Source organism: Hyperolius riggenbachi, chromosome 10 (assembly GCF_040937935.1).
Source record: "Hyperolius riggenbachi isolate aHypRig1 chromosome 10, aHypRig1.pri, whole genome shotgun sequence".
Classification (NCBI taxonomy): domain Eukaryota; kingdom Metazoa; phylum Chordata; class Amphibia; order Anura; family Hyperoliidae; genus Hyperolius; species Hyperolius riggenbachi.
The window spans coordinates 135,226,197-135,241,253 of record NC_090655.1 but is presented as its reverse complement, the minus strand read 5'-3'; the positions used below and the strand labels follow the sequence as shown (position 1 = coordinate 135,241,253).

The window sequence follows — 15,057 nt, the reverse complement described above, 5'->3', positions numbered from 1 at the left end:
GTGGCAATACTTGGCACCATGTGCGTTCTCTGAATTTTGCATTTCATCTCCCTCTGCTTTATGTATAAGGCGAAGTGGACAATGAAGCACAGATGATTGTGGATTTATGTATATTTGGGACTGAAGTGACTCTTGTTTAGCTTTGATCCCCTGAACATTTTAGCTTGACCATTGGAGCGCAGTTATTGTTTGCAAATTGGTTGGTGGTAACACAGAACATAGAGAATGTGGGATAAAGACTTTTCATTGTGTGCTGTGCAAGAGTTCAGGTCTGCTTTAAAGTGAACCTCCGGACTAAAAATCGACTCAGCAGCACTGAAAAGGCCTGGTGTTTCTTTAACAGTTTCACAGCATCAGAACTTTGTTTCTCTTATCCAAGCCTCATTTTTAGCTGCACAGAAGAAAACTGCCCGGGCTTTTTTCCCCTGATGCTGTGCAAAGCATGATGGGATTTCTGATGTTGTTGCTCTCGTTCTGCTGTTTTGGTGCAAATTTTTTTTTCTACATTTTGAATTTGACATTTGAAGCCTAGCGTGTGCAGCTGGGAGGGGTAATCAGGACACAGGACAGTTGGAACTGTGTCTCCTGCTCCTTGTCACCTCCTTTCAACCAAAAAGATGGCTGCCCCCATGACAAAGATGGCAGCCCCCATGAATCACAAACATTTGCCTGTTCTTTTAAAACAGGGTGGGTAAAAAATTAAATTACCTATCTATTCTAATTAACATAACTAATGTAACTTAATGACAGTATGTTTGTTTAGGCTGAAGTTCCCCTTTAAAGTGCGATTTGTCTGATTAGAATACATTTTCTCCAGACAGTAAAGATACACATATAACAAATGTTGCCCAGCTGGCATCGTGACTTGATCCTTCAGGCAACAGAGCCAAGTTTTGTACAGACACGGCACTATGTGTGTACTAAGCTTAAAGGACCACTACAGCAAAAAAGTATACAGTTCAAATCTGACAGAACCGACAGGTTTTGGACTAGTCCATCTCCTCATGGGGGATTCTTAAGGTTTTCTTTATCAAAAGCACTTCCTGAATGGTAGTTGCTAGTTCTAGTGTGTGTGCGCGCGTTGGGATGGGTTTTTATCATGGATGAGCAGTAAGCAGCAGTTAAACTATAGAATAAAATAAACAGATAATAAACTAATATCCAGCACTGGCAAAAGGGAAAAAAAGACAAATTATGTGTATACCCTTTAGGGACCACCTCGTTGTGTTGGGTCCCTTTTTACAGTTGTACATAATAGCAGGTATGGAATGCTGCATAGTATGCAGCATCACTCAATACATTTTTGTTTTAAATCACTCTATACAGGTGTGCTTAGAATCTCTCTCTAGTTTCCTTTCACTTGGAATAGACTAGTAATATCTGGCACAGGGTATCTGTACAGATGCAATCCCTGACCCAGCTTGCCAGGATATGATCACTTAGCAGTTTGTGCCAGTTTAATTTCAGTAGTTTCTGCTTCGTTCAGTGCAGATCACAGCCGTGCACTCCCTATACAGAATGTCATTGTAACCATCATCCTGCGGGATGCTCTGCTTGTGGGGCATATCATTATCCTTCAGTAAATACATTTCACACCATGAGCTTACATGATAGGAATATCACCTTTAGGAATCATTTGATGGAATGGACAACAGGGTTTTGCTTGCTGAGTTTATCTCGCTTGCAATGTTCCTCAATGCAAATAAATCAACACAGCCCTTCCATTAGATATGCAGTAAATATGAGTTGAATGTAAAGTGATGGTTTCTTCTCCTTGTGGCTTACGTTTACTTGCAAAAGCTAATAGTTAACCTGTGTCCATAATGTGTGGAGTAGGGGCAGGTTCACACTAGGGGTGTGGAGGGGTTCTGTGCCACACCAAAATGCACAGACAACAGTTTGTTGTCAGATGCAACACTGACCTTGATCAAAAACTGAATGGCGCAGTGATAGTGGGCCCCCATGCCGCGTACATAATAAAAGGGAGTCTGAAAATTTGAGCACCCAGGAACCATTTACTATTAAAGTGTAAATTAGGGTTGCAAAATATCGGTATTAAATACTGATATTTTACTATAGCTAAACCTAACCCTACTCTCATACAGAACCCTGTACAAACACTCTAGCTGACTCCGAACACCCCCACACACACACAAAACACCACACCTGATGCCTAACCCTAACGGCCCTCCCTCGCACAAGCACCCTACCTCACAATTAAACCCAAACGCCCCCTGCACAAATACCTTTTCTATGCTTAACCCTAACCCCCCCCCCCCCACACACACACACACACAAAAGCATACTACCTGACTCCTAACCGCCCACACCCTTAATCTCGGCACTCTCTCCACTGCTAATCCACCCCCCCCCCCCCAAATGCCAATCGTTGACATTTTTTTTAACTTAATTTTTAGGGCCATAGGTGCCCATTGAAATGGCAGCATTGAGGGATTATTTGGGTGCCCGTGGTTTATAAGGTGCCTCATTACCTCTTTTAGGCCCCTTTGGTAGCCCCCAAGCTTTTGCCACTAGTGGGCGTCCAAATTACCTGCTTTTCCCCATTCTAGTACTGTGTGTACAATGTAATAATCACATAATACAGACCATTACTGTGTGACAACGCTGTATGCAGAGGAAAAGGAATAGTTTAATGATTACCACTATTTAGCACACGTAGAGATGATTATTACAACTAAGGCCTCAATTCACAGAGCTTTATCAAACACTTTATCAAACGTTTGATAATTTTCCTCATGGGTAAAATCTAATTTTATTGACCATTTCATCGATAAAACATTCGATAAATCTATAACACTTTAGTGAATTCAAAATTAGATTTTACCCATGAGGTAAATTATCAATGGTTTGATAAAGTGTTTGATAAAGCTCCGTGAATTGAGGCCTAAGTGCCAATAAAGATCTAAGGGCCTATTTTTACTGCAGCGGATCCTGCAGCATTCCCACACAAGTGATTAGAGTGGGGAAACGCTGCCTATTTCATCAGTAGGCTTGCTGTCCGAATCGCATGCTGGCAGTTTACTGCTGCATGCATTCAAATCCCTGTAGCCCTGCATGGCATTTGGAGGCATACTGGCATTACTGCAAGTGCTGGTGTGAGTCCAGCAAAACACGCTGGCATAGTGGAATCTGGCCCTAATGCAGTGACTGAAGGAGGGCCTCAGGTCCAGGGACCCTGGTCTAGTTGCACCTCTGCACCCCTTATTGCTACGCCACTGGATGAGACTAACGTATCTACAGACATGAAATTGTAATCTTATGCATTTTACCTCTCTGCACCACTCAATATTGGTCAAACTTCCAGCACAAACCTTGTATAACTTTGATCTCATCACTGTAGCTACAAGCTTTGTTCTGCCTGATGTAGTACAAAGCTACACAGAGTCTGCTAAAATGAAGTGGCTAGAACGTTCTACTGTACATTTTAGCCTTTGTACAATTTGAACTTGTAATGGAAGATCCTTTTGGCAAACGCTGGATTGAAGTGCCTCCTAATGTTTCACTGCATGCTGTGGCACCAGTTTTCCTGGGACTAAAGCAAGAAATCCACTGGGAAAATAAGCACCAAGCATCGTCTTTTTGTGAATGAGCCTAGAATGACTGTTCTTTAAAAAGATATAGAACTGCAGCCCAGCACCACCTGAGTGCAAAGTATTTGTGCTTGTTATTTACAGTAACCAGTCCTATTTCTTATTAATTCATTTGCAATCTAGATTTGTACAGACAACAGATGGCAGCAGGACAGACCTTACAGGGGAACAGGAAGTCCTTCTCCCATACAGTGTGAGAAGTAATTCCAAGGGACAAATCTGCAATGCCAGCTATTTAAAGGACCACTATTGCGAAAATCATATATGTAAATGCAATCAAATAAGAAGTACATTTCTTTCAGGGTAAAATTTGCCATGAATCAGAGTTCCCCAACCCTTTCCTCAAGGCCCACCAACAGTGCATGTTTTGCAGAAAACCACAAACATTCACAGGTGAGGTAATTAGTGTCTCAGCAGAGCTGATTAAGCACTTAAAGAGAATCTATACTGTCCGGTTAGTACAGTAAAAAAACATGCCAATCGAGTCACTGTGATCTCCTGGATCCCTCTTTTCCATTTCCGCCACTCCCCGCAGCGCTCCTGGCTTTTAATCACCAGATTTAGACAGTGTTTAAAAACAAAAACATGGCCGCTAACCGTGTGTGTATGACTATAATTATTATTATTATTATTGATTTATAAAGTGCCAACACATTTCGGGGCACTGTACAAAGTAAGAAACAAACATGGGGTACATAATAATACAGACAATGGTGTACACCAATATACAAGATGCATAATTAGTGACAAAATACAAAAAAAATATACAAAATACAAAATATAGAATTGGTAATGACAGTGATAAAAGTAACATGATGAGTAAAATGTATAATGATTTTGAAGGGGAGAGAGCCCTGCCCTTACAAGCTTACAATCTAAAGGGAATGGGGGGGAAACAAGAGGAGGGGTAGTATACGATAAATATATAGAAGCAGTGTGTTTTAAAATACCTAGTAGGAGTGCAATTTGGTCTTAGGACAAAGGGAAGTGGCCTAAGGTAGTGCATATGCTTGTTGGAACAAATTAGTTTTTAGAGAGCGTTTAAAGGTCACAAGTGTTGGCGAGTGACGGATGTGTTGTGGGAGGGCATTCCAGAGGAGGGGTGAAGCGCGCGCAAAATCTTGTAAACGTGAATGTAAGGAGGTGATTCTTGAGGAGGACAACAGAAGATCATGTGCAGATCTGAGATTGCGATTGGGTTTGTATATGGAAATTAGTGAGAATATGTACTGGGGAGAGAGATTGTGGAGAGCTTTGTAGGTTAGGGTTAGGAGTTTGAACTGGATCCTCTGGTTAATTGGCAGCCAGTGAAGAGCTTGACTGAGAGGGTCAGCAGAGGAAGATTGGTGCGGGGCCAGTCTGTTAGAAGTTAGTCCACAAAGTAGTATGTTGCAGTAGTCCAGACGAGAAATGATAAGTGTGTATTAACATTTTTGTTGTGTCTTGAGTGAGAAAAGGAAGGACGTGAGATATGTTCTTGAGTTGGAGATGGCAGGAGGTGCAGTTGTGTATCGTCTGCATAGAGGTGGTATTGCATACAGGTGGTACTTAATAAATATATATATATATATATATATATATATATATATATATATATATATATATATACATATATATATATACATATATATATATATATATATATATATATATATACATATATATATATACATATATATATATACATATATATATATACATATATATATATATATATATATATATATATATATATATATATATATATATATATATATATATATATATATATACATACATACATATACACACACACATATATACACACACACACACACACACACACACACACACACACACACTAATGACCAAAAGCACCTCAACAGCTAGACATCATGCCAAGATCCAAAGAAATTCAGGAACAAATGAAAAAACAAAAGTAATTGAGATCTATCAGTCTGGTAAAGGTTATAAAGCCATTTCTAAAGCTTCGGGACTCCAGCGAACCACAGTGAGAGCCATTATCCACAAATGGCAAAAACATGGAACAGTGATGAACCTTCCCAGGAGTGGCCGGCCAACCAAAAGCGCAGAGAAAACTCATCCGAGAGGCCACAAAAGACCCCAGGACAACATCTAAAGAACTGCAGGCCTCACTTGCCTCAATTAAGGTCAGTGTTCATGACTCCACCATAAGAAAGAGACTGGGCAAAAACGGCCTGCATGGCAGATATCCAAGGCGCAAACCACTTTTAAGCAAAAAGAACATTAAGGCTCATCTCAATTTTGCTAAAAAAAATCTCAATGATTGCCAAGACTTTTAGGAAAATACCTTGTGGACCAACGAGACAAAAGTTGAACTTTTTGGAAGGTGCGTGTCCCGTTACATCTGGCGTAAAAGTAACACAGCATTTCGGCAAAAGAACATCATATCAACAGTAAAATATGGTGGTGGTAGTGTGATGGTCTGGGTTTTTTTTGCTGCTTCAGGATTTGGAAGGCTTGCTGTGATAGATGGAACCATGAATTCTACTGTCTACCAAAAATCCTGAAGGAGAATGTCCGGCCATCTGTTCATCAACTCAAGCTGAAGCCATCTTGGGTGCTGCAGCAGGACAATGACCCAAAACACACCAGCAAATCCACCTCTGAATGGCTGAAGAAAAACAAAATGAAGACTTTGGAGTGGCCTAGTCAAAGTTCTGACCTGAATCCTATAGAGATGTTGTGGCATGACCTTAAAAGGCAGTACATGCTAGAAAACCCTCAAATAAAGCTGAATTACAACAATTCTGCAAAGATGAGTTGGCCAAAATTTCTCCAGAGTGCTGTAAAAGACTTGTTGCAAGTTATCGCAAACGCTTGATTGCAGTTATTGCTGCTAAGGGTGGCCCAACCAGTTATTAGGTTCAGGGGGCAATTTCTTTTTCACACAGGGCCATGTAGGTTTTGAGGTTTTTTTTCTCACTAAATAATAAAAACCATCATTTGAAACAGCATTTTGTGTTCAATTATGTTATCTTTGACTAATAGTTAACGGTTTTTGATGAGCAGAAACATTTGTTTGTGACAAACATGCAAAAGAATAAGAAATCAGGAAGGGGTCAAATAGTTTTTCACACCACTGTATATGTATGTATATATCTATATATATATATATCTATATATATATATCTATCTATCTATCTATCTATCTATCTATCTATCTATCTATCTATCTATCTATCTATCTATCTATATATATATATATATATATATATATATATATATATGTGTGTGTATACAGTATTCGGCCCCCTTGAGATTTTCTACATTTTGTCACATTACTGCCACAAACATGAATCAATATTATTGGAATTTCATGTGAAAGACCAATACAAAGTGGTGTACACGTGAGAAGTGGAATGAAAATCATACATGATTTCAAACATTTTTTACAAATCAATAACTGCAAAGTGGGGTGTGCGTAATTATTCAGCCCCCTTTGGTCTGAGTGCAGTCAGTTGCCCATATACATTGCCCGATGCGTGCTAATGACTAAATAGAGTGCACCTGTGTGTAATCTCTCAGTACAAATACAGCTGCTCTGTGACGGCCTCAGAGGTTATCTAAGAGAACCTTGGGAGCAACAACACCATGAAGTCCAAAGAACACACCAGACAGGTCAGGGATAAAGTTATTGAGAAATGTAAAGCAGGCTTAGGCTACAAAAAGATTTCCAAAGCCTTGAACATCCCACGGAGCACTGTTCAAGCGATCATTCAGAAATGGAAGGAGTATGCCACAACTGTAAACCTACCAAGACAAGGCCGTTCACCTAAATTCAAAGGCCGAACAAGGAGAGCGCTAATCAGAAATGCAGTCAAGAGGCCCGTGGTGACTCTGGACGAGCTGCAGAGATCTACAGCTCAGGTTGGAGAATATGTCCATAGGACAACTATTAGTCGTGCACTGCACAAAGTTTGCTCTTATGGAAGAGTGACAAGAAGAAAGCCATTGTTAACAGAAAAGCATAAGAAGTCCCGTTTGCAGTTTGCCACAAGCCATGTGGGGGACACAGCAAACGTGTAAGAAGGTGCTCTGGTCAGATGGGACCAAAATGGAACTTTTTGGCCAAAATGCAAAATGCTATGTGTGGCGAAAAACTAACACTGCACATCACTCTGGACAAAATAATGGAAACACCATGAAAATCAACAAAATATATTTTAATATGGTGTATGTCCACCTTTGCAGCAATTATAACCTCAATTCTCCGAGGTATTGATTAATACAAATTGTGAATTGTTTCCAAAGGAATTTTAGCCCATTCTTAACACCCTCCAGTTCCTTTAGAGAGAATGGCGGCGGAAATCGACTTCTTACTTGAATCTCTAATAACGACCATAAATGCTCAATAATGTTGAGGTCTGGGGATTGTGGTGGCCAGATGAGATGCTCAACTTCATTAGAATGTTCCTTGTGCCATACTTTAACAATTCTAGCTGTATGGATTGGGGCATTATCATCTTGAAAGATGGCATTTCCCCCCAGAAACAGTTCTTAAACCATAGGATGAACTTGGTCGCCCAAAATTCCTAAATAGTCTTGGCTGTGAATTCTTCCATGAAGGGAAATCATTGGCTCGGCAGATTTCCAAGAAATGGCACTCCAGATCATCACAGAACCCCCACCATGTTTTACTGTTGGGAGAAGGCAGTCTGGATGAAATGCTTCTTTCGGCTGTCTCCAAACATACACTCGGCCGGAGATCGGAAATGAGGTAAAAGATGATTCGTCAGAGAAAATCACATTTTCCCACTGCTCGAGGTAACAATTCTGGTGGTTTCTACACCACTCTAAACGCTTTGAAACATTTGCTTTTGAGAGCAGTGGTTTTCTAATTGCAGTTCTTCCATTGAATCCAGATTTGTGCAGCTCCCGATGAACAGTTTTTGTGGAAACTGGGTTCTGTAGGTGTTCATTCAGCTCTGCAGTGATTTTAGGAGCCGTGCTCTTGCAAGCTTTTCTAACAATTCAAGTCCGACAGTCTCTCTCAGACAACTTTGACTTTCAGCCACAACTGTGCTTTGCTGAGGACGTTTTTCCTTCTCTTTCAAGGGCAGTCCTTACTCTTGAGACAGTACCTCTTGAAATGCCAAGCATTCGGGCAGTTTCTGTTACAGTAGCACCTGCCATACGAGCACCAACAATTTGGCCTCTTTGAAAGACTGAGATATCTGCCTTTTTTTATAAATTATAACCAACTTTGGTTTAAATATCTGTTAAAAAAACAATTATTTTAATTAAACCTCAAATAACAAAAATAATAAACAAACATTTTTTAACATATGTCAAGTTTTGATTGCTTAAAACGTGTTCAAAGATTATGATGCCAAAATGTTAGGTGTTTCCATTATTTTCCATTATATATCTCATGTTACAGTATACTACAAGTTTTTATTACATAGTTAATTATCTGCACTTCAGTCTTGGATTCTCACAGTTTCTCAGCATATGACAAGCATCTCCCTTTCCCCTCAGCCTCACAAACTGCATCACAGACAAGCTGGAACTGAGAGCAGAGACGCTGTCTGTGAGTAATAAACAAAGCACACAGAGCCTGCAGGGGGCGGGCATAACTTGTATTCATTCCAACAGAGGCAGCTCATTCCCCCCTGGGTCGACAAAGCTTGACAAAGAAAAGCTGATTAGATATATTAGAGACAGTGCAACTAGGAAAGGCTGCAATAATCCAGACCACATTAGAACAGGTATAGGGACTTATAGGATAGAAGAAATAAGGCTGAACAGTTTGTTACAGAGTCTCTAAGTACCAGTGATCTATGCCCTCTTAAAGACCAGAGACCGCTGGTACAGAAACAGCAGACACCCGATGATCGCCGCACATACCCACCACTACCACTGTCACCGCCGCACATTGGGAACCTGGGCCACCCACTCTGCCGTCTCTATGATGGCAGAGTTCCTGTGAGCCGGTCAAGAGTCGCTGTCATTGGCTCCTGGCCCTGTCTTTAAATTGTTTGAAACTGTAGATGGTTGTACTTTTAAATTGTTTGAAACTGTAGATGGTTGTATTGCGTTCCGGAGTTGGAGCCTAAGAAACGGCTACCACCACACATCCAGGCAAGGAGGGCAGCAGGCAGGCATACACGCCAACCCTGAGGTAGTGACCAAAAATAACAATACAGGACTCAGGAGGACCTTTTGAGGCCCTAATTGTAATGAATCCGTTATGGAGGGCAAGTCTGATGGTGCCTTCACTGCAATTCACCAGGTTGGTCTTCGGCGAGAATCTGTTATGGAGGTCAAGTCTGCCATCGTGACCACTGACCATGGCTAATGGCGGGGGAACCCTTCCTGGTGTGATTCCGGTCCGGAGTTGTAGCCTAACAAACGGCTCCCACCGTGCATGCACGCCCGCCCCGAGGTAGTGACCAAAAATAACAATACAGGACTCAGGAGGCCCTAATTGTAATGAATCAACTTTAAATCCTTTAACGGGAATCCGTTATGGAGGGCAAATTTGCCATCAATTCAAGTGCAAGTTATGCACTGACTGCCAGGTATAATGTGCAGTAACAGATGCAGTGAAAGGTATGCAGTGACTGCAAACAGCCGTTTGTGTAGTGACGGCCGTGCTGGACTGGTGCGCACCATGATGAGAGTGCAGGTGATGGTGGCTTTTCAGCCCATATGGTCACCCGGCTGATGTAGCTGAATGACAGAACAGTGACTGTCCAGCTGATCAAATTTGGTCTGACCACAATGAAACAACAACCTTATTATCTTTGGTGTGCCAACCCCACCCGAGACACTCCTATAGCCGGCGGTCATTGCTTCATTGTGATACGCAAGCCCCTTCACCGCGGCAAGGTAATGATCACAAAGGGGGATGGGCACATGTACACGCCTTTTGTTTTTTTGTTGCAGCCGCCTGCAGTTCAGCCAGAAAAATTAGGCAGGCATGTACACGCCCCAGAAAAATTAGTATAGCGGCCGCTGCTAGCAGCAGCCTTAAAAATTCTGGAATCCGCCTAGAGTCCTGGACCCTGGTGGTGGTGGCGGAGAAGGCAGTCAAGCGGCCTGCAGGCAGAGATGCTGTGTGTGGGAACTGACTTAGTCTTCGGTCGTGCAATATCCCTCAGGGATCCATGCCTCATTCATTTTGATAAAGGTCAGGTACTGAACACTGTCATGACTTAGGCGACTTCTCTTCTCAGTGACAATGCCTCCAGCTGCACTGAAGGTCCTTTCTGACAGAACGCTTGCGGCAGGGCAAGAGAGAAGTTGTATGGCAAATTGGGACAGCTCTGGCCACAGGTCAAGCATGCGCAACCGGTAGAGCAAGGGTTCATCCTCGCTGCTCGCAGTCGCAGTGTGTACATCCACACTTAAAGCCAGGTAGTCGGCTACCTGCCGGTCCAGGCGTTGGAGGGTGGATCCCGAAAGGCTACTGCGAGGCGTTGGACTAAAGAATGTCCGCATGTCCGACATCACCCCGAGATCGCTGGAGCGTCCTGTCCTTGCCTGCGTGGACTGGTGAGGAGGAGGAGGATTACTGCCAGTGGTACCTTTATTGCGTTGTACTGTCACATCACCCTTAAATGCATTGTAAAGCATCATTGACAGCTTGTTCTGCAAGTGCTGCATCCTTTCCGCCTTCTGTTGAGTTGGTAACAGGTCTGCCACTTTGTGCCTGTACCGAGGGTCTAGTAGCGTGGCCACCCAGTACAGGTCATTCCCCTTGAGTTTTTTGATACGGGGGTCCCTCAACAGGCTGAACAACATGAAAGAGGCCATCTGCACAAAGTCGGATCCAGACGTACTCTCCATCTCCTCTTGCTCTTCCACAGTGACGTCACGCAACTCCTCTTCCTCCCCCCAGCCACGAACAATACCACGAGAATGTGGAGCAGCAGAAGCCCCCTGTGATGGCTGCTGCTGTTGTTCTTCTGCTGCCGCCGCCGCCTCTTCCTCCTCCACAGAAACACCTTCCTCATAATCGTCATCCGAGTCTGACTCCTCTCCTTCCCCACACGACTCCTCTTCTTCCTCCTCCTCCCCCCTCTGTGGTGCCGCAGGTGTCGAGGAAACATGTGGTTCGGATGTAAATCGCTCCCACGAATCCTCCTGCCGCAGCTGTTTCTGTTCCCGCTCCTCCACAGCTTCATCCACCACTCTACGCACGGCACGCTTCAGGAAGTAAGCATAGGGGATCAAGTCGCTGATGGTGCCTTCAGCGCGACTCACCAGGTTGGTCACCTCCTCAAATGGCTGCATGGTCCTGCATGCATTTCACATCAGTGTCCAGCTGTTGGGCCACAACATCCCCATCTAACCACATTGTGTCCTTCTACTGTAGTTGTACAGGTACTGGGTGACAGCTTTCTCCTGGTCTAGCAGGCAAGAGAACATGAGCAGGGTGGAATTCCAGCGAGTTGGGCTATCGCATATCAAGCGTCTCACCGACACGTTGTTTTTCCGCTGAATGTCCGCAAAGCGTGCCATGGCCGTATAAGACCGCCTGAAATGCCCACACAACTTCCTGGTCTGCTTCAGGACGTCCTCTAAGCCTGGGTACTTTGAGACAAATCTTTGCATGACCAGATTCAGCACATGTGCCATGCAGGGTACATGTGTCAGCTTTCCCAAATTCAATGCGGAAATGAGATTGCTGCCGTTGTCACACACCACGTTGCCGATCTCCAGCTGGTGCGGGGTCAGCCATTGCTCCACCTATTTGTTAAGAGCAGCCAGGAGAGCTGCTCCAGTGTGACTCTCCTCTTTGAGGCAAGACATGTCTAGAATTGCGTGACACCGTCGTACCTGGCATGCAGCGTAGGCTCTGGGGAGATGGGGCTGTGTAGCTGGAGGAAGAGGAGATAGCAGCACCGCTGGAGTTCAACTGACACTCAGCCAAGGAGGAGGAGGAGGTTGATAGCGAAAAGGATGTAGCTGGAGGAGAAGGAGAGGAGGTGGCAGGAGGCCTGCCTGCAAGCCGTGGAGGTGTGACAAGTCGGTCCGCTGCGCAGCCACGTACTCCCTGCTTGCTGCCATCGGTCACCAGGTTGACCCAATGGGCTGTGTACATAATGTAGCGGCCCTGCCCGTGCTTGGCAGACCAGGCATCCGTGGTCAGGTGGACCCTTGATCCAACGCTCTTCGCAATAGATGACGCCACTTGCCTCTGAACTGCACGGTACAGTTTGGGTATGGCCTTTCGTGAAAAATAAGTGCGGCCTGGTATCTTCCACTGCGGTGTCCCAATGGCCACAAATTTACGGAAAGCCTCTGACTCCACCAGCTTGTATGGTAATAGCTGGCGAGCTAATAGTTCCGCCACACCAGCTGTCAGACGCCAGGCAAGAGGGTAACTGGCCGAAATTGGCTTCTTCCGCTCAGACTTCCTTCACGGACACCTGGCTACTGCTGTGGGCAGAGGAGCAGGAACTGCTCAAGAGCAGAGGCGGTGTGAAGGAGGGTGGCTGTGAAGGTTCAAGGGAGAAAGCAGATGAAGACGATGCACCTGAAGGAGGAAGAGGAGAAGGAGGGTGGCTTGTCTTTTGAGGGGTTCTGCTTTTCCTCAGGTGTTCTTCCCATAGCGGTTTGTGCCTTTTCTCCAGATGCCTTCGTAAGGCACTTGTCCGTACGTGAGTGTTGGCCTTTCCACGGCTCAATTTTTGGAGGCAGAGAGAACAGATGGCTTTGCTCCTATCTGAGGCACACACCGTAAAATATTTCCAAACCGCTGAGCCCCCCTGGGGTGATGGCACTACGGTGGCATCAACAGCTGACCTTGAAGGGCATGTTGGCTGGCTGGCCATAGCTGGCGATACATGGTGCCGGACACTGCCAACTGTTCCTGAGGACGAGCTCCCTCTGCTTCTATCATGGAGTCGTCTCCTCCTACTCCTCTCTGGCTCCCCCTCTGAACTGTCCCCCTGGTCATCTCCTCTATTGAGAACATACGTGACATCCGTATAATCGTCATCATAATCCTCCTGCCCAGCTTCGCTTTCCTCAGACAAATCCACAACTGCACCAACTTCAGGTGGTTCATCTTGCCCCTCCTCACACGTTACGTCCATACTATGGCCACCTAACTCAGACGTATGAGGTGGTGTACCTGCGCCTTCTTCTTGTTGGTGCAATAGTGGCTGTGAATCAGTGATTTCACCACCACCACCACCAAATAACTCCTGCGAAGTGTCAAATGCCGCGGATGTGGTGCTTGATGTAGCGCTGGTGGCTGCGGGAGATGAGGTGTTCTGTGTTAAATACTCAAGCACGTCCTCACAATTTTGGGAAGTGATGGCACGTGCCTTCTTCTGAGCACTGTACTTTGGGCCAGGTCCGCACGAAATCACAGCAACACCACCTCGCACAGACCTGCCAGTGCCCGGTGGCCTTCCTCTGGGTCTGCCTCTACCTCTTCCTCTACCTGGTTTGTCCATTTTGTCCATCTCGGGGGGAAGCTAGGTACATGCAGTGAGGTGAGTTCACTCACTAGAAAAGGTAGATGTGCAGTGAGGTGAGTTCACTCAACCCAAAGGTAGTTATATATGCAGTGAGGTGAGTTGACTCAACCCAAAAGTAGTTATATATGCAGTGAGGTGAGTTCACTGAACACAAAAGGTAGCTATGTGCAGTGAGCTGAGTTCACTCAACCCAAAGGTAGTTATATATGCAGTGAGGTGAGTTCACTGAACACAACAGGTAGTTAGATGCAGTGAGGTGAGTTCACTCAACCCAAAGGTAGTTATATATGCAGTGAGGTGAGTTCACTCAACACAAAAGGTAGCTATGTGCAGTGAGGCGAGTTCACTCAACCCAAAGGTAGATATATATGCAGTGAGGTGAGTTCACTCAACACAAACGTAGGTGTATGCAGTGATGAGGTGGGTTAACTAAACACAACAGGTACTAGTAGTAGGTAAATGCAGTACTGGGTGGGTAGTACAATGTGCAGCTCCCTGTCACACACACAGGTAGTCACTGAATGTGCTGCTGAATGCTGGTGGGCTGCTGGCAGTGGGACACACACATTATGAATTAGCAATGCTGTCTAAGCAACACAAGTGTCTCACACACAGGTGGTCACTGAATGTGCTGCTGCTGCTGGCAGTGGGACAAACAGTATGAATTAGCAATGCTGTCTAAACAACACAGAAACTCAGTTTCAAACACAGAAAAATCACACGAGCAGGATGAGCTCTGAAAAGAGCTGTTCTGGGGCGCTATTATAGCAATAAGATTCAGCTAGGAGCAAGCTAAGAAGGCAAGAGCCTGACTAATCTGTCCCTAGGAGAACAAGTCTGCAGCAGCTGTCCCTAGTCTGTCTCTAGCAGGCACACGAGTGAGGCTAATGGCTGCTGGAGCCTGCCTTATATAAGGGGGGGGGGCTCCAGGGCTTAGTATAGCCGGATTGGCTACAATGCGCCTGCTGACTGTGATGCAGAGGGTC

General features: G+C 44.6%; 1 protein-coding gene across 7 annotated transcripts in view; it reads left to right on the top strand.

The window, feature by feature from the left end:
• Positions 1–15,057, top strand: part of CDH23 (cadherin related 23) — a 1,682,716-nt gene that overhangs the window by 424,663 nt on the left and 1,242,996 nt on the right. The window lies entirely within an intron of this gene.